At 42.3% G+C, this 19250-nt stretch overlaps 1 long non-coding RNA gene across 1 annotated transcript; it reads left to right on the top strand.

Moving 5' to 3' along the window:
- The first annotated feature begins 8538 nt into the window (after positions 1 to 8538).
- LOC122861659 lies at positions 8539 to 9134 on the top strand. The gene is made up of 3 exons (XR_006374542.1): positions 8539 to 8608; positions 8921 to 8986; positions 9074 to 9134. It is a non-coding gene; the product is annotated as an uncharacterized LOC122861659 (long non-coding RNA).
- Positions 9135 to 19250: the final 10116 nt, after the last annotated feature.

Genomic DNA, 19250 nt, shown 5'->3' with positions numbered 1-19250 from the left:
TAGTAGTAGTAAAGACAGTAGTAGTAAAAACTAGTGGTAGTATTAGTAGTAAAGACTGTAGTAGTAGTAGTAGTAGCAACAGGAGTAATAAAAACTGCAGTAGTAGTAGTAGTAATAAAGACTGTAGTAGTACTAAAGACTGTAGAACTAGTATTAATACTAGTACTACTACTAAAGATTGCAGTAATAAAGACTGTAGTAGTAGTAGTAGTAGTAGTAGTAGTATTAAAGACTGAAGTAGTAGTAGGGGTAGTATTAGCACTATTAGAAGTAGTAAAGACGGTAGTAATAGTAAAGACTGTAGTAGCAGTCGTAGTTCTAAGAACTGTAGTAGGTGGTGGTAGCAGTATTATTAGTAGTAAAATCTGTGATAGTAGTCGTAGTTGTAAAGACTGAAGTAGTAGTAGTCTGGGTTGCAAAGATCCAGAGTTAGTAAAGACTGCAGCAGCAGTCGTAGTAGCAGTACCAGCATTAGTAATGACTGTAGTAGTACTACTACTAAAGGCTGCAGTACTAAAGACTGTAGTAGTAGTAGCAGTATTAGAAGTAGTAAAGACTGAAGTAGTTGTAAGGGTAGTAGTAGCAGTAGTAGTAGTAGTAGTAGTAAAGTCTGCAGTAGTAGTAGTAGCGGCAGTAGCAGTAGTAGTAGTAATAGTAGTAGTAGTAGACTGTAGTAATAAAGGATTATAATTTGAAGATTTCTCCCATTATAAAAATCTTTTTGAAAAAAAGCTTAATATTTTAAAAAAAAGTTTAAAAAGGTAGTAAATAGCTGAATCATAGCACACGTGGAACATTTTCATATTTGAATGGTTTCTGTAGCTAAATGGATGCAGGAGTAGGAGGTATGCAGTTTGCTGAAGAAGAGACAAACAGAAATACAAACAGAGTGAGAGACAGACAGGAAGGGTGAGAGACAGGCAGACTGACAGACAAACAGACACAGAAAGAGGTAGATTTGAATTCCGAATTAAAACTCAAACAACTCAAGGTTTGAATTTATTAACAGGTTGAAAGGACAGAGGCCTAAACTGCCCAACAACAATGCATCAATCAGATCAAAAGAACAAACTGCTTTGATATTTAACGAGCTAATCAACTTCACCTGTGTGCAACTGTATATGGGTAAAGAGAGAGAAATCTGTAAAACGTCCCATCAGAGAAGACACAGTAAAACTTAAACTGTAGGCCATATTGGTGAAATGACGCCCACCAACCCCAGAAGGCACTGATTAACATTTAGATGTATAAATTGTGTGGCTAAAGTTCAAAATGCGAAATCACAGTTTCAAAAGTCGGCACATTTTTGTTTTTGACTGAGATGTAAAACATCACAATGAATGAGACAGCTGAATAACAGGAGGAGTGAGAGAGACAGATAAGGAGTAAGAGTCAGACAGACAGACAAACAGGCAGGGAGTAAGTGTCAGACAGACACAATGACAGACAGACAGAAAGAAAGGTCTAAACTGAGCTAAAAATAGCTCAACTTTTATCCACCAATCAGAACAGAGGAACAAACTCCATTGATGTGTAATCAGCCAGTCAACAACACCTGTGTGTAACTGTATCTGTGTAGCCTGAAAGTGCTCAGAGGCAGAGAGCCCTGTAAAAGTTTCCTTAAAAAAAGACACAATGAAGCTTAAACTGTAGGTCATATTGGTAAAATGACTTCACCATCAGCATCGGAACATTTATGTGTGGAAGTTAAAAATAACAATCACAGTTTTGCCTGAGACTGTGAGAGGTAAAATAACACTACAGTCAATGAGATAGTTGAAGAGTTTTCTTGGTGTTTTGAGGTAGATAATTCAAAAACTGTATGTCCTATTGCTTAAATAGTTACATTATCTGAACCAGGACAAGTTTGTCTGTCGTAGACTCAGGTTTTAGGACCCAAACGCAGAACACACGGAACAGAGCTCGGTAAATAGACCACAGTCTTTTATTGAACAGAAAGTTGGTGGGTTGTGAGAAGTTCGGCGTAGTTGTCTGTCGCTTCGGGAAACTCTACCGGACCAGGTCGGGGCGAAAACTGGCGGCACTCTGAATGGAGACGGGGCTGACGGCACAGGACTGATGAGTGTAGATATGGTAGCAGAACAACCAGGCGGTGGACTGGTGAAGCGAGGTGTAGAGTGGTCTGGAGCGGTGATCACCGGCAGCGGACGTGTCTGAGGCAGAGAGAGATCCAAATCACCGATATGCAAGATAATACTCATTTAATCGTAACTTACAGTTAGCCGTTGAACGTGGCGTACTCAAATGCACGGGACGATCTGGCGTCGGTGGTGTGGAGGTGCCTGGTATAAGAACAGTGGAGACTGATGAATAATGGAATGCAGGTGTGCCGGTGATCAGCCGCAAGCAGGTGCCTAGGAAGCCAGACAAACAACACAAAGACAGACAGAGGACAGCCAGAAGACATAAGGGAGGGTGGAAACACAGGGTAACATGAGGATCAGAGGGGCATAGAGGCTAGCTATGACAGGACCCCCCCTCTAATGGGCGCCTCCTGGCGCCCCTCCAGGTTTCTCCGGATGAGCCAGGTGGAAGTCCCGTATCAGCTGGGGGTCCAAGATGCGAGCTCGGGGAACCCAGCATCGCTCCTCGGGACCATAGCCCTCCCAGTCCACCAAATACTGAAACCCCCTACCTCGCCGTCGAACATCCAGCAGCCGCCGGACGGTGTAAGCCGGAGGGCACAAATCACTGACCGCCACAGGCTTGATCTGGGATACGTGGAAGGTGGGGTGCACCCTCATTGACTGGGGTAACCTTAACCTCACCGCAACGGGGTTGATGATACGCTCAATGGTGAATGGCCCAATGTAACGGGGGGCCAAATTCTGGGACTCTGTACGCAGCGGAATGTTCCTGGATGATAACCAGACCCGTTGACCTGGCTCATATGTCGGGGCTGGAATTCTCCGCCGATCCGCGATCTGCCGGTTCCGGTCCCCCGACCGACACAGTGCCGCTCGGGTCTCTTTCCAGACCCTATGACAGCGGCGGAGATGGTGCTGCACCGAAGGAACTGCCAGCTCCCTCTCCTGGGACGGGAACAGAGGAGGCTGGTAGCCCAAGGATGCCTCAAAGGGAGAGAGACCCGAGGCGGAGCAAGTGAGTGAGTTGTGTGCGTACTCTACCCAGGCCAGTTGGGAGCTCCAGGTGGATGGATTGCTGGCCACCACGCAGCGTAAAGCAGCCTCGAGATCTTGATTGGTCCTCTCAGTCTGTCCATTGGACTGTGGATGGAAACCCGACGAGAGACTGACTGTGGCCCCCAGCGCCTGGCAGAAAGCCTTCCAGACTTGAGAAATGAATTGGGGACCCCAGTCAGAAACTATATCCAGTGGAATACCATGTAGACGAAAAACGTGCTGGATCATAAGGTTGGCTGTCTCCCGGGCTGAAGGAAGTTTGACCAGGTGCACGAAGTGGGCTGCCGGTCCACGATCGAGGCAATCCGGTGACGAAGTCCAGGGCTAGGTGAGACCAGGGGTGGCTAGGGATAGGGAGAGGCCGGAGTAAGCCTGCCGGTGGTCGGTGAGACGCCTTCCCTCTAGCGCATACACAGCATGCAGCAACGAAATCACGGGTATCAGCCTCCATAGTGGTCCACCAGAAATGTCTCCTCAGCAGTGAAAGGGTCCGGGTCACCCCAGGATGACAGGCGAAGCGTGACTTGTGTCCCCATTGAAGCACCTGTGAACGAGCCGCGTCCGGGACAAACAATCGATTAGGAGGCCCGTTCCCGGGGTCTGGTTGGTCATGCTGAGCCCTCCTAATGATTTGCTCAACCTCCCAGGAGACAGCAGCCACCACACAGGCGGACGGGAGGATAGAGTCTGGCTCGAGAGAAACATCCATAGTAGCGTGCTGCCGGGAGAGAGCGTCAGGTTTAGTGTTCTTCGACCCAGGACGATAAGTGAGAACAAACCGAAAACGACCGAAGAACAGAGCCCAACGTGCTTGGCGGGAATTCAGTCTTTTAGCACTTTGGATGTATTCCAGATTTTTATGATCTGTCCACACAACAAACGGTTGTTCAGCTCCCTCCAACCAGTGCCGCCATTCTTCCAAAGCCAGCTTGACGGCTAGAAGTTCTCTATTTCCGACATCGTAGTTGCGTTCAGCCGGGGAGAGTCGCCGAGAGAAGAAAGCGCACGGATGGAGCTTCTGATCAGAGGGGGAACGCTGAGAAAGGACCGCCCCGACGCCGATGTCTGAGGCGTCCACTTCTACGATGAATTGTCGCGTGGGATCTGGCTGGATGAGGATCGGGGCCGAGGTGAAGAGGGCTTTCAAACGGGTCCAGGCCGCCTTAGCCTCCGGGTCCCAGGTGAAGGGGATCTTGGGAGAGGTAAGCTTGGTTAGAGGGGCAGCAACCCGACTATAGTCGCGGATGAACCGGCGATAGAAGTTGGCGAATCCCAGAAAGCGCTGTAGCTGCTTCCGTGTGGTGGGTGTTGGCCAATCAGCCACTGCTTGTGTCTTGGCAGGATCTGTCCTCATCTGACCGCCCTCAAGGATGTAACCAAGGAAACTTACGGAGCTGACATGGAACTCACACTTCTCTGCTTTTACGAAGAGCTGGTTCTCCAGAAGCCTCTGCAACACCTGCCGAACGTGGTGGACATGGCTGGACAGGTCAGGGGAGAAGATTAAGATGTCATCCAGGTAAACGAACACAAAGTGGTTGAGGAAATCCTGCAATACATCATTAATTAACGCTTGGAAGACGGCTGGGGCGTTGGTAAGTCCGAATGGCATGACTAGATATTCGAAATGACCCAAGGGGGTGTTAAAAGCTGTCTTCCACTCGTCTCCCTCTCTAATGCGAACTAGGTGATATGCGTTCCGGAGATCTAATTTTGTGAAGACCCTGGCTCCCTGGAGTGGTTCGAAAGCTGCATTGATCAGAGGCAGGGGATATTTTTTCCTGATAGTAATTTGATTGAGTCCTCGATAATCTATGCAGGGGCGTAGTGTCTTGTCCTTTTTAGTGACGAAGAAGAATCCTGCCCCTGCTGGCGAGGAGGACGAGCGAATGAGTCCAGCGCGAAGTGAGTCCCCAATGTACTTCTCCATGGCCTCTCTCTCTGGTCGTGAAAGATTGTAGAGTCGGGTTGCTGGCAGGGGAGCCCCAGGGAGAAGATCAATGGCACAATCATACGGGCGATGCGGTGGCAGGGATAGTGCCAGGTCTTTGTTAAAGACCTCACCGAGATCGTGATATTCTTGAGGGACTGAGGACAGATCTGGAGGAGCCGCACTTGGTGCCCTAATGTTGTTCTCAGGTGGTGACCGGGCGGATCGCAGGCAGGCGGCCAGACAAAAGGGACTCTAGCCCATTATTGTCCCTTTTTCCCAGTCGATGTGAGGATTATGCAATTGCAGCCAAGGATAACCGAGCACCAGTGGTGTGTTCGGAGAAGAGATTAATTGGAACTGTATGCTCTCCCTGTGGTTTCCGGAGAGCACCAGACCCAATGGGACCGTACGGTGGGTAACTCGGGCCAAGAATCTGCCATCTAGTGCCTCCGCGTTGCGTGGAGTATCCAATGGTTCGGTGCAGATACCAGCCTGCCGAACCAACTCAACGTCGAGGAAGTTACCCTCAGCTCCGGAGTCTATCAGCGCCAGCAGCGGGAGAGTCTCGTTCTGAAAGTAGAGGGTGGCTGGAAAGTGCAACTTGCGCTGACAAGGGTCACGGGGGTTGTTGTGACTCACCCGAACCCCCACTGCGACGGGTGAGCCTAGTCTTTTGGCCGTCTAAGGCATTTAGCCAGGAAGTGGCCCTTGTTACCGCAGTAGAAACACTCTCCAGCAGCGAGTCGGCGGCGACGGCGTTCAGATGGAGACAAAGGAGTGCGGCCTAGTTGCATCGGCTCCTCCATAAGACAGGCGGAGTTGGACGACGGTGGTGTCTCCGAACCGGTGTTCTGGCTTGTTATCCGGGTTACGGAGCGGGAGGAGGGGGCCGTGTGGCGAGATGGATGGAAGTTAGCACGGATGGCACGCTCCTGGCGCCGCTCATGCAAACGGTTGTCCAGCCGGATGCACAGCGATACCAGCGCGTCCAGCCCGCTGGGTTCCTCCCGCGTGGCTAGCTCATCTTTGAGTCCTTCCTTTAGACCGGCAACAAACGCACTCATGAGCGCCTCCTCATTCCAACCTGAGGCCGCGGCCAAGGTGTGGAACTCTACTGCGTAGTCAGCGACACTTCGCTCTCCCTGATGGATCCGCAATAGCCGCTTCCCTGCGTTTCCTCCATCGTCGGGATGGTCGAAAACCTTTTTCAGTTCGTCCAAAAATTCTGCCAGGGACATCGACGAGAGTGGTCGTCGGGCGTGTGTAGCCTCTGCCCAGGCTAGCGCTCTGCCTCTCAATAATCCTACAATATAGTTTACCTTGGACTGGTCGGAAGGGAAGGTGACCGGGCGCTGGCAAAAAACCAATGAGCACTGCAACAGGAAACTCCCACATCCAGTGACGTCTCCAGAGAAAGGAACTGGGTCGGAGGCATGGGATTCCCGGATGGCTGCAGGAGGGGGCGTGGCCGGAGGTTCCGCCGAGGGCGAAGGTGACGCTGACGGGGCTGCGGTGGAAAGTTGGGCAGTGAGCCGGGAAACTTGTTGGGTTAACTGAGTGAGCTGGGTAAGCATGGCCTGATTACTCTCCGCGAGAGCCTGTATTAGATGCTCATGTTGACAAACACATTGTCTACTAATTGATGTATAAATTATGTATGAAGAATCTAAACTGTGGGCATGAGAGCAAGTTGAACAGAATTTCTTAAGATTTTACAACTGCCACGCACTCTAACGATGATTGCATCCACTGTAGCTCACCCTATACACACCCATTATAAACTCAGAAAAGGACTCAAGAAAGCTTAAAACTTAAAATGTGATAATTTAAAAACTGTAAAAGCGAGCATAAAAAAAAGAAAACAATATACGGAAGAAGAATAATGAACTAGAATGTGCAATTTCTGGAGAAATTGTGTGAGAGCTGGAAGCTGTTGGCTGCTGCTTCCAATGCTCCCAGCGCTGCTACAGCAGCAGTTTTCAAAATCTTTTAGCGCCACCTACAAGTGAACTTTGCTGAATTTGGTCACCATGGAATATTACATTAAAAGAGATACAGCTGTTAATTAGTATGGTGGTGTTTAACTAATGGCCACAAGATTGGTGCCACGCTTATGTCATGCACGTGCTAATGGAGAACTTGTGTACCAAGTTTCATTTTATTGAAGTCGGAGCTGGCCAAGTCCAAAATCCAAAGTCCATAAATGAAGTCCACAAGAAACAGAGCATAAATCCCACACAGAAAACTAAGGTTGGGAAGCTTAACACAAATACAATGATGATCTGACACACAACAACGGAAGACACAAACTTAAGTACACACAGCTAGGGGAGACAACGAGACACAGGTGAAACTGATCAAGACACAGGTGAAAACAATCAAAGCCAATCAAAGACAGGAAGCAAAACTAAAAGACACATGAGGGAAGGAGACCCAAAACCATGACATAAACAGAGGACAAAAAATTGCTGAATAATAATAATGAACAACAAAAAATAACTGTTTTTTAAAAATGTATATCAATCTAAATATTGAAAAGAATTACATAAAATCACTGAAACATGTTAGAATAAAGAAAAGTAATAGCATAAATCTCATGAAGAGGATGTACAATTTGACGTTGAAACAAAGTTTGTAGCACAAATGGTACAGGAGTAATTAGATGCTCAAGAATAGCGAAATAAATAAATAATAATGAAGAGAACAAAAGTGTGAGAGCTGGAGGGTATTCCATCAATGCCACTAATGAAATCTGCACTTAATTGAAAAAGCCCAGTTTGAATTAACCTCGACTTTGACTTGGCTGCAGCAGCCTCCTGAACCTCCTGAGCTGCAGCAATCCCCTGTTTCTGACCTGCTTGAACTCTCTTAGCTGCAGCAGTCCCCTGAACTCTCTGAGCTGCAGCTCAAGCCATTCCACTAACACAATTCAGCTGTGTCTAGTCAAGGTCAAACTCAAGCCAGGCTTGAACAATCTAGCATTGAGCACAGAGTATATAAGCAGCCCAGTCGATTGTTGAAAAGAGGATATATGTTGCAAAAAGAAGGGAAGACGAGAGTGGTGGTCCTATAAGTGGCGGGAAAAACCCTGCTGATGGAACTATACAAGGAAAGGAGTCATCACCAAAAAGGATAATACTGCAGCAATTAACAAGGCGAGGGAGATGGCTTGGCAAAAAATTGCAGACAGACTAAATGCGCAAGTTTTACAAGCCTACTTATTGTTTTATTTGTATTTGTTAATAAATGAACATTCAGATTACTAGATACAGTAAGACTGTATTTCTTTATTATCAGCAGGCTAGACAATATCAGATGTATGTTTAAAATTATGGTGTAGGCTAACTTAGGAGAACTGACATAACTACAATGCCTAATTCTGTGAGGTGTGTGTGAAGCATCTCTGACCTATATTCATTCTTCTCTGTTACATCTCAACAAGAGCCATCTCAATAGCCAGAAAAGAATGTGGCACCAAGTGAAACTTAAGCACAAAATATTTTCCAGAGAGGTATGTAGCCTTCAATGAATATGACATATATTGTCTTTTATGTGTGTGTATGTTTATGCATATAGTATGTACATAAGGATGTATGTAGCCTATGTGTGTATATATGTATATCTATGCTTGTATGTATGCACGTTTCATTATTTACCACTTGTAACTGTTCTTAGTATTGCCTATGCATTTAATCTTCTGACCTTGGAAAACACTTTGTGCTTACTGCTTGAAAAGCACTTTATAAATAAAATAATTATTAAATGTAAATGTTAAAATATTAGCTGTAATGGTAATAACTAATGGAAGGCCTATATCTTTCAGTGAGTGGCGACACTTTATGTCCGCTAGATCCCCCGACTCATTATGCCCAAGGCTTACCTGACATGTGTGAGTAGGTCTTTTGTGTAAAACACTGTATCTTATGCAATTCTTTCTTCTTTTGCTTTATCAACTGCAGTGTTCTTCTATTTGCAGGGAGATGGTGTAAGCCACGGGCCATTGATGAGGTGATTATCTGCAGTTACAGAGATGTAAGACCAAATGTGAAGTGTTTTGGATGTGTCTGCATTCTACAAATGATAACATGATGATGAGAGAGAGAGAGAGAGAGAGAGAGAGAGAGAGAGAGAGAGAGAGAGAGATTTTGGGGAAGTGGGGGTGAGGATTATTTTTTTTAATTTAATTTTAATTAGTAGAATAGTAATTGTAGTGTTAATATTAATAAATTAGTAATAATAGGATGACAGCTATAGGAAAATAATGTCAGTATTAGTAACAGAGCCAATTACAACAACTGTAGTAGCAGTTGTTGAGCGGGAACACGGGGGCAGCAGGTGGCCCACAACCACAGATCCAGATCTCTGCGGCTCCGGAGGCAGAAATACCTGCTAAAAGCGATAGAAGGAGAGAGGAGAGAAATGAGAAAGCACAAAACTAAGGGAGAGAGAAGCTGTGGAGTTAGTAACATGCAGTAATGGGATAAAAATGCATACAGATGTAGAGGGAGAGAAGTCTCCCGGCATTCTAGGCCTATAGCAGCATAACTAAGATGGTTCAGGGCTCACCCAAGCCAGCCCTAACTATAAACTTTATCAAAGAGGAAAGTCTTAACCCTACTCTTAAATGTGGAGATGGTGTCTGCCTCCCGAACCCAAACTGGGATCTGATTCCATAGGAGAGGAGCTTGATAACTGAAGGCTCTGGCTCCCATTCTACTTTTGGAGACTCCAGGAACCAAAAGTAACCCTGCATTCTGGGAGCGCAGTGTTCTAGTTGATAATAAGGTATTATGAGATCTTTAAGATATGATGGTGCCAGACCATTACGAGCTTTGTAGGTGAGGAGAAGGATTTTAAATTCTATTCTGGATTTTATGGGGAGCCAGTGCAGAGAAGCTAATATTGGAGAAATATGATCTCTTTTCCTAGTTGTCAATACACGTGCAGCAGCATTCTGGATCAACTGGAGACTCTTTAGGGACTTATTCGGGCAGCCTGATAATAAGGAATTGCAATAATCCAGCCTAGAAGTAACAAATGCATGGACTAGTTTTTCGGCATCATTTTGAAACAGGATGTGCCTGATTTTTGCAATGTTATGTAACTGAAAAAAGGCAGTCCTTGAAGTTTGTTTCATGTGGGAATTAAAGGATAAATCCTGTTCAAAGATAACTGAGGTTACTTACAGTGGTGCTGGAGGCCAGGGCAATGCCATCTAGAGTAACTATATCTTTAGATAATGTGTCTCAGAGGTGTTTGGGGCCAAGTACAATAACTTCAGTTTTGTCAAAGTTTAACATCAGAAAATTGCAGGTCATCCAGGTCTTTATGTCCTTAAGGCATTCTTGAAGTTTGGCTAACTGGTTAGTTTCATCTGGCTTGATTGATAGATATAATTAGGTATCATCCATATAACAATGAAAGTTTATGGAGTGTTTCCTAATATTGTTGCCTAAAGGAAGCATATATAAAGGTGAATAGAATCGGTCCAAGCACAGAACCTTGTGGAACTCTGTGACTAACTTTGGCGTGCACGGAGGACTCACCGTTAACATGTACAAACTGAGATTGATCTGATAGATAGTATTCAAACCAGCTTAGTGCAGTTCCTTTAATGGCAATTAAATGTTCCAGTCTCTGTAATAGGATGTGATGGTCAGTGGTATTGAACGCAGCACTAAGATCTAACAAGACAAGTACAGAGACAAGTCCATTGTCTCATGCAATTAAAAGGTCATTTGTAATTTTCACCAGTGCTGGCTCTGTGCTTTGATGCACTTTAAATCCTGACTGAAAATCTTCAAATAAACTATTGTTATTTAGATTGGCGACTGCTTTCTCAAGGATCTTAGAGAGAAAAGGGAAGGTTAGATATACGGTAGGTCTATAGTTAGCTAAAACCCCTGGATCAAGAGTGGGCTTTTTAAGAAACTGTTTAATTACAGCTACTTTAAAGGATTGTGGTACATAGCCTGTTAATAAAGACAGACTGATCATATCCAGTAAAGAAGTGCTAACTAAGGGTAAAACGTCTTTAAGCAGCCTAGTTGAAATGGGGCCTAAGAGACAGGTTGATGGCTTAGATGAATTAATCATCGAAGTCAGCTGAAAAAGATCGACAGGAGCAAAACAGCTAAAACACACATCAGGTTCTACAGCTGTTTCCAAGGTTCCTGTGTTTGAAGATAAATCGGTACCGGTCGAAGGCAGGACTTGGTGAATTTTTTCTATAATAGTTAAAATTTTATCATTAAAGAAGCTCATGAAGTCGTTACTACTGAAGGCTATAGGAATACATCATTCAGTAGAGCTGTGATTCTCTTTCAGCCTGGCTACAGTGCTGAAAAGAAACCTAGGGTTGATTTTATTTTCTTCTATTAATGATGTGTAGTAAGCTGCTCTGGCATTACGGAGGGCCTTCCTATATGTTTTTGTCTTGCCAGACTAAACGAGATTCTTCCAGGTTGTTGGAACGCCATTTCCTTTCACGTTTCCGTGATGTTTGCTTTAATTTGCGGGTTTGGGGGTTATACCATGGAGCTAACCTTCTTTGTTTTATTATCTTCTTTTTTAGAGGAGCGATAGAATCGTGTGTCGTTCACAGTGAACCTGCAGCGCTATCAACTAGATGGTCAAATTGGGAGGGGCTGCGATTTGCATAGGAGTCCTCTGTTATATTGTGACATAACATTGAATTAAATACAGATGGGATCGCTTCCTTGAATCTAGCCACAGCAATATCAGATAGACATCTAGAGTAAGAATTTTTGTCTAATGGCGTGTAGTCTAGCAATAGCATTTCAAAAGTTATTAAATAATGGTCCAATAATGAAGGATTCTGTGGAAAGACTATTAAATGTTCAATTTCAATGCCATATACCAGAACAAGGTCGAGGGTGTGGTTAAAACAGTGAGTGGCTTCATGTACAATCTGACAAAAGCCAATCAAATCTAATAATGAGATAAATGCAGTACTAAGGTTATCATTTTCAATGTCCACATGAATACTGAAATCACCTAAAATAATTACTTTATCTGTTTTAACTAAACTTGATTAAAAACTTCAGTCTAAAATTCAGAATATGGACCAGGAGCGCGGTACACTATAACAAACAGAATTGGCTGTCGTGTTTTCCAGATTGGGTGTGAAAGACATGGAGCTAAAAATTAAGACGTTGGGGATAAACAAATTGGAGAATGATAATAAGTATACATTTAAACACAGCAGAAGGTCGTGGTTTGGACTGCAATTGATGTTTTGTCTTAAATTATACAAGCTAAGCTTTCAAATAAAAGGTTTCACTCAAATAAAGGTGACCATGAATGAAATGGGGATTAACTGAAATAGGTCTTAGTTTATCTTTCAGAACACATAGCATATGTGATGCGAGTGCAAAAAGACACTTGACGGTCTTTTGGGATTCTGTTTCCGCCTGTCGGACATTCTTTGACACACAGCTAAATTAAGCTTGACAGTTAGCTTGCTATGGAGCAGGCTAGTTCAGCGGTATAAGTTACCTTAGTTACTGAGCAGGGAATCCTATAAGCCACAGTAATGGAACGGATCTCTCACTTAAATTAGTGAGACTTATCAAAATAAGCCAGGATTTTCCTTTATCCACCTTGATGGAATACCCTTTTGGAAGCTTCCAGCTCTCACCCTAATTATTATAATAATAATAATTAATAATAAAGAGAAGAAAAGTGTGACTTGTTGGTGCATTTCCAAAAGAAAATGCATTTGAGAGCTCAAAGCTCTTAGCAGCTGCTGCTGCTGCCATCTGCTGCTACAAGGTGCTGCTCCAACAGCAAGTTTTGTCCGTAAATGCAACATTCAAAGTTGGCCCCTCTGCAGCTTAGAGCGAGAGAGTCTTGCATAGCTAGACCTATTTCCACACTTTGTTTTAGTGCTGTGCCAGTGATGGAGATACATCCATAATATCATATCATTCTATACATTGTATTTTTTTTTATGAAAATCCTACTTATTCTGCCTTTAAAGACAACAGAATTGTAGAAACATCATTTTTTAATGTTACTTTAGCAATCCCTGGAAGCTGAATACTATTGAAAAATGTATCACGACTAACAGTGCCTGCAGATCGGATCAAACCTACAATCTCACATTTGTAAGAGAGCCATGCTATGCACTAACCTAACATATCACACAACAAAAAACATGCAAGTCAGGGCAGATATATAGTGAAGAAATCCCATCTTTACTTATTGCAGATTCAGGGCTAGATGCTTATTTCTGGGTTTGAGTGGTATGACTTTATTGTTTATGCACAAGATGACAAACTGATTCAGAGGACTGTTTGTTATTTTTACCAACACACTCCCATTGAGAGAGTGGTAAATATGGTTCTTTTAATAGACAAACAAAGCTAATAAAGCTTTGAGAACAGATATTAATATTCTTAACATGTTTTACCTTATTTTATGCTCACTTCTAAATTATCACAGCTCTGCTGCAAATTATATATTATATATATATATATATATATATATATATATATATATATATATATATATATATATATATATATATATATATATATATATATACATACAGATTCCACCAATAATACATCAGTGACATGTTGTGTTACGGTACAGACAGGCAGGCAAGGGACACCAAGATGGACCAGAATGTTCTTTATTGAATGACAGCCAGATATAATGGGTATGGAGAGAGGGAAGTCTGTAGGAGGGAGATCGCTGGAGGCAGGCAGGGAGATCGCTGGAGAAGGGAGATAGAAGTGTTATGCCGAGTGGCATGGAGAGTCCTAAATTCGAACGAGGTCGGACACATACTGAGGTGAGTGCAGGGCTTATATACTGGCTGTGATTGGGAACTAATGGGGAGCAGGAGTGTAATTGGGAGCAGGTGTGGGTGATTAGTGGATGGTGGAGCCTGGCGTATCTGTGACATGTTGCTGTTAATGCATTGTAATGCATAATTTTATCTTTGGTGTTTCAGATTTAGATTGTAATCCTTCATCTTTATCGTCCAGAATTTGTTATATAAAATTACTCATCTGATTGTTTAGGTGTCTCTGAAAATAAGTGATTTGGAATAGTAAGTGAGGAGAACTGATGGGTGAGCAAATAATCTGATAGTACAGCTGAAGTTGAACAAAGTGTATTTTAAGAAATAAATATTTGATAACTTCCACAATACAAAAAATATTTCATGTAAGTGGAGATAGATAAATAATTGCTATTTGTGGACTCTACATAACTGTTAAATATGCATTATTATATGCAACATTTTTGTGAAATCTGTATCATGTCAAAAATGCTATCTAGAGTATGACATCCTACACTGTTGGGTGAGCAAAAAAGGTGATAGAACAAGTGGCTGTTTCATTAAATTGATATTCAATAAATTAAACAATATACAACAGATTTCAGTTTAGTGTACACATTATACAGACAATTATATAAATATAGATAAATAGTTATTTACAGACTTTATATATAACTGTGTAATAGTCTTTGTGCCACATTTATGTGCAAATAATTGCTGTGTACATTTTTGAAGTCTTACAATGGCTTTTTTGCCCAAGCATTTACAAGAGATCTGTTTTCATAGTTTATGCAACAGTATAGTGGTCGCAACATGGAGAAAATACAAGCCAAATGCAATAAAGATTCATAAAATACTGCAGAAGAGGTTGGACTGACCGACTGCGTCAATACTGCACCGACATGAACCACTATGACGTCACTGATATGCGTTGAGCAACAAGCAAGACAAAATAGTAAGTGCTTTATTTTTCGAAAGCATAAGTATTTAAAGAGCTAGCTAAACCTAGAAAGCATGACACGGATTTAAATGTTGTATTTGTTGTAACGTTTATAAATATGCAATGTTGAAGTTGTGAACGCAGCACGTTTTCGAGAGCGAATACCGAGTGTTTCATAGTAATCGCGGAGGGTGAAAGTTGGAGTTGGGAATGGTAATACATTGTAGTAGAATAATCTAATAAAAGGCCCGTTCGAGAAAGCAGACGAGAGCAGGCGGCAGCAGTAGTGGGCAGAGACAAAAGGCTGCAGTTAAGTCGGACTGTTTCCAGCAGCACCAGTCTGTAGGAAGTCACAGAAACACTCACATCTTCTTAGATCTGATTCCGATTTATTAAAATGTTATCTGACCCATATATCAGTTTGTACTCAGTCTCTAATTGTTTTAATTAAACAATTAGAGAGGGTAATCTATTAAAATGCTATACAGGCGATCTGTCATTCTGTTCATGTTTCAACCTTCATTTTACATGAATTATCCTGTAAATCAGCATTATATCAGTTTGCTGTTGTCAGCTCCTACACATGCACACACACACACCCCGGACAGTAGAGCCGCGGTGCAGACAGTAAAGGTAAATTGAGGTGAATTTATCTGAATGTGGAAAAAGTACATAGCAAAGTGAAGTATCAAAGACTTGTGGTAGAATAATGGTATTGAGATCATGGTGTATAGAGTTTCACGTTGCACGACCACCATAGATGTTATATGTTATTTTTATGTAAAATAAAATACATCCACAGAGCTTTTAGAAAGGTGCAGAAATTAAGTATGAATTCCCCCCCCCCCAAAAAAAAGATTGTGACTTAATCTTTTTAAAAATGCTTCTAAAATGTAGTGCGCATTCGCCAACGTGCATGCTGCCTGTTGCCTTAGCTCTGTCTGTTGTCTTACTTTTTCCAACTTTTAGCTTTCCTTTTTCTTCCAAACGTGGGTAACTTGTGTGTAAGTATAATTTAAACTACGCTCTTTACGAAAAGGAGAGTAGAAAGTGTTTTGGTACTTTTTTTCGCCATGAAACTTCTTCTCCTGCTACTAGGTCAGGGCACCGCTGCAGAACAGTTTGGCCGCACTGTTCACACCAGGGATCACGCTGAAGCCGAGCGGCATGGCGCCCAGGACTACCGATGTCCCCACTGAGATCTGGAGGTGGACACACCGAGGATGCAGAGGTGGAACGAAGCGGGGAGGGAAGAGAGAGGGGTGCAGACAAAAGAGATTTAAGAACAAGATATTTAAGCCGTGTCTGCCTTCTCTCGTCATGGGCAACGTGAGATCACTAGCGAATAAAATGGACGAGCTGAGTGTAGTTTGTTGTGCTTCTCAGAGACATGGCTACACCAAGATATCCCGGATTATAACGTTTCCATCGACGGCTTTCAGACTGTTCGGGGACAGGGATCACACCGGGAGCGGTAAGCGTAAAGGCGGCGGGCTTGCTGTTCTGATCAACAATAGATGGTGTAACCCTGGTCACGTTACTATCAAGCAGTGTATCTGTAGCCCGGACACTGAACTATGCTGGTCAAACAAAGTACCTTCAGCGGAAGACTCATCCCCCCAAAATGCACCATAGAGTGCCACAAGAAGTCATTCCTGCCTGTGGCCATCAAACTCTTTAACTCCTCCCTCTAAGTGTCAGTCTATATGACCCTAAGTCATTAAACTGGACATTGGACCATTAACATCACTGCAATACTTGAAATAATTGCGCATTATTCTCTGTTTAATACTGCTGTGCAATATACTCTTTTCAGTTTAAAATTCCCTATTTATTGATATTTATTCATACTTCTATTACTGCTGTGCAATATCCACTGTCTCATAATCATCTTAATAAGCTACACTTAACTTGACAGTACATGCAGTATTACTTATATTATTACATTGTATTATTATACCGTACATACTTATCATCAACCTGTAAATCCACTTTGTACTTTACACAAATTTTAATTTTATACTTATATCCACTTTGTACTTAATTTATCTTGCCTGTATTATAGTGTATTATATTTGATTTGCTTAGAACTTCTATTACTGTGTGCACTGACGTGATAGTGAGCAGCTGTAACAAAAGAGTTTCCCTTCGGGCATCCATAAAGTATTTCTGATTATGATTATGATTCTGATAACAAGGCTTGTGAGCAAATAGTATAACAATGTTGGTATCACGTGGCATAGTTGCCAGGTAGTGTGGAAAAAACGGACACTTAAGTTAGCACTTATTAGCTATCTTAGCTTAATTGTCTGAACAACAATAACCCATAAAATTACAGTTCTGCATATTTAAACAAAATAAACAACAACTACCGACAGCCATAGTCCTTAAAACCTTAACTAATTTACTGTCACAGGTTAGATTGTCAAAATTAGAAAAATAACAGCTTCAACCCCTGAGGAGCTACGTTAGTGATGGTTGCGCACAGTTACCTAAAGTTATATTTCCCTCAAACAATGTAATGTTATAATGAAGATGAGTATCAGAGGGGATTTAGAAGTGGGCCAGGGTCCGACATAACCGAAGGCCCAGGGCCAGTACAACTTTATGCAGGGCAAATTGATTGATCAGTCACTGGTCCGTTCAGGTCCAATATATTAGCAATGTGTCATGTCGAAGGTAAATTAAAGTTCAGAACTACTGTAAATCTACTCATTAGTGTTTAGACCCAAAACGTGACTGTTATTGAGGGTGTCATCTCATATAGCAGTCTAACATTTACCCTATTATGAGACACTGTGAGATGCTGACATAATCATACAGTCGTCCTTTCTCCCTGTAGCTATAGTTGCGGTGTGGCGCTCAGCTGTTTTTTATAATCTGTTATGAGAGTTGCTTTCAGCAAGAAAACACTTCGACTATTGTTTGGTGATCACTACGCTAACACTAACGCTAGCTAATGTCAACTTTTACTGTCGTCTGTCTAATGTGGAGTGCTGTGGGTTTTAATTTACAATGTACTGTACTGCACTCTTTGACTGGATTAAAATGTAAATATTTACCTAATGTCATATTGTAAGGATGATTGAAATGTCATTTTGGTGTGCAATATAGGGCCCCTATTATTATTATTAAATGATAGGAAAAACAACGTGGAAGTGTAGTGCTATGAAAATCTAGTGTGACTGGAGAGTACACAGAGAAATGCTGAGGAAAAGTTTAAGAGCCATTTATAAAGTGCATGTAGTATGGTCAAGAGGGTTTATTACATTTTTTTAGCTGATACCTTTTTCATGTTGTTTTGTAGACATTTTAGACCACCAGAGAAATTTAGAAGTTTCACAGTAGTATCTAGTCGAAGTACTTGAATTTACATTTATATTTCAATATATAGTGATGAACACATGAAGAAATCAGTAATTATAATCCAGTAACATACTGTATATATATCATACATAGGCAAATGTGTATAGAGTTGTATTAATTCAATTCAATTTTATTTATATAGCGCCAATTCATAACAGAAGTTATCTCATTGCGCTTTTCCTAATGCAAAGACCACATAGATTTTTTTTTATATAGTAGAATAGTAATTGTAGCGTTAATATTAATAAATTAGTAATAATAGGAATGACAGCTATAGGAAGAATAATGTCACCATCAGTAACAGAGTCAATAACAACAACTGTAGTAGCAGTTGTCAAGCCGGAAAACGGAGGCAGCAGGTGGCCCACAACCACAGATCCAGTCTCTGCAGCTCCGCAGGCAGAAATACCTGCTGAAAGCGACAGAAAGAAAAGAAGAGAGAAACGAGAAAGCACAAAACTAATGGAGAGAGAAGATGTTGAGTTAGTAACATGCAGTAATAGGATAAGAATGCGTACAGATGGAGAGGGAGAGGAGAGAGGTGCATCATGAGAAGTCTCCTGGCAGTTTAGGCCAATAGCAGCATAACTAAGTGATGGTTCAGGGCTCACCCAAGCCAGCCCTAACGATAAGCTTTATCAAAGAGGAAAGTCTTAGCCTACTCTTAAATGTGGAGATGGTGTCTGCCTCCCGAACCCAAACTGGGACCTAATTCCACAGGAGAGGAGCTTGATAACTGAAGGCTCTGGCTCCCATTCTACTTTTGGAGACTCTAGGAACCACAAGTAACTCTGCATCCTGGGAGTGCAGTGTTCTAGTTGGATAATATGGTATTATGAGATCTTTAAGATACAATGGTGCCAGACCATTAAGAGCTTTGTAGGTGAGGAGAAGGATTTTAAATTCTATTCTAAATTTTACAGGGAGCCAGTGCAGAGAAGCTAATATTGGAGAGATATGATCTCTTTTCCTAGTTTTTGTCAGTACACGTGCCACAGCATTCTGGATCAACTGGAGAGTCTTAAGGGACTTATT

Source organism: Siniperca chuatsi, linkage group LG15, assembly GCF_020085105.1.
Source record: "Siniperca chuatsi isolate FFG_IHB_CAS linkage group LG15, ASM2008510v1, whole genome shotgun sequence".
NCBI classification, from domain to species: domain Eukaryota; kingdom Metazoa; phylum Chordata; class Actinopteri; order Centrarchiformes; family Sinipercidae; genus Siniperca; species Siniperca chuatsi.
The sequence above is the reverse complement of the archived record's forward strand: the minus strand, read 5'-3'. Positions and strand labels throughout refer to the sequence as shown.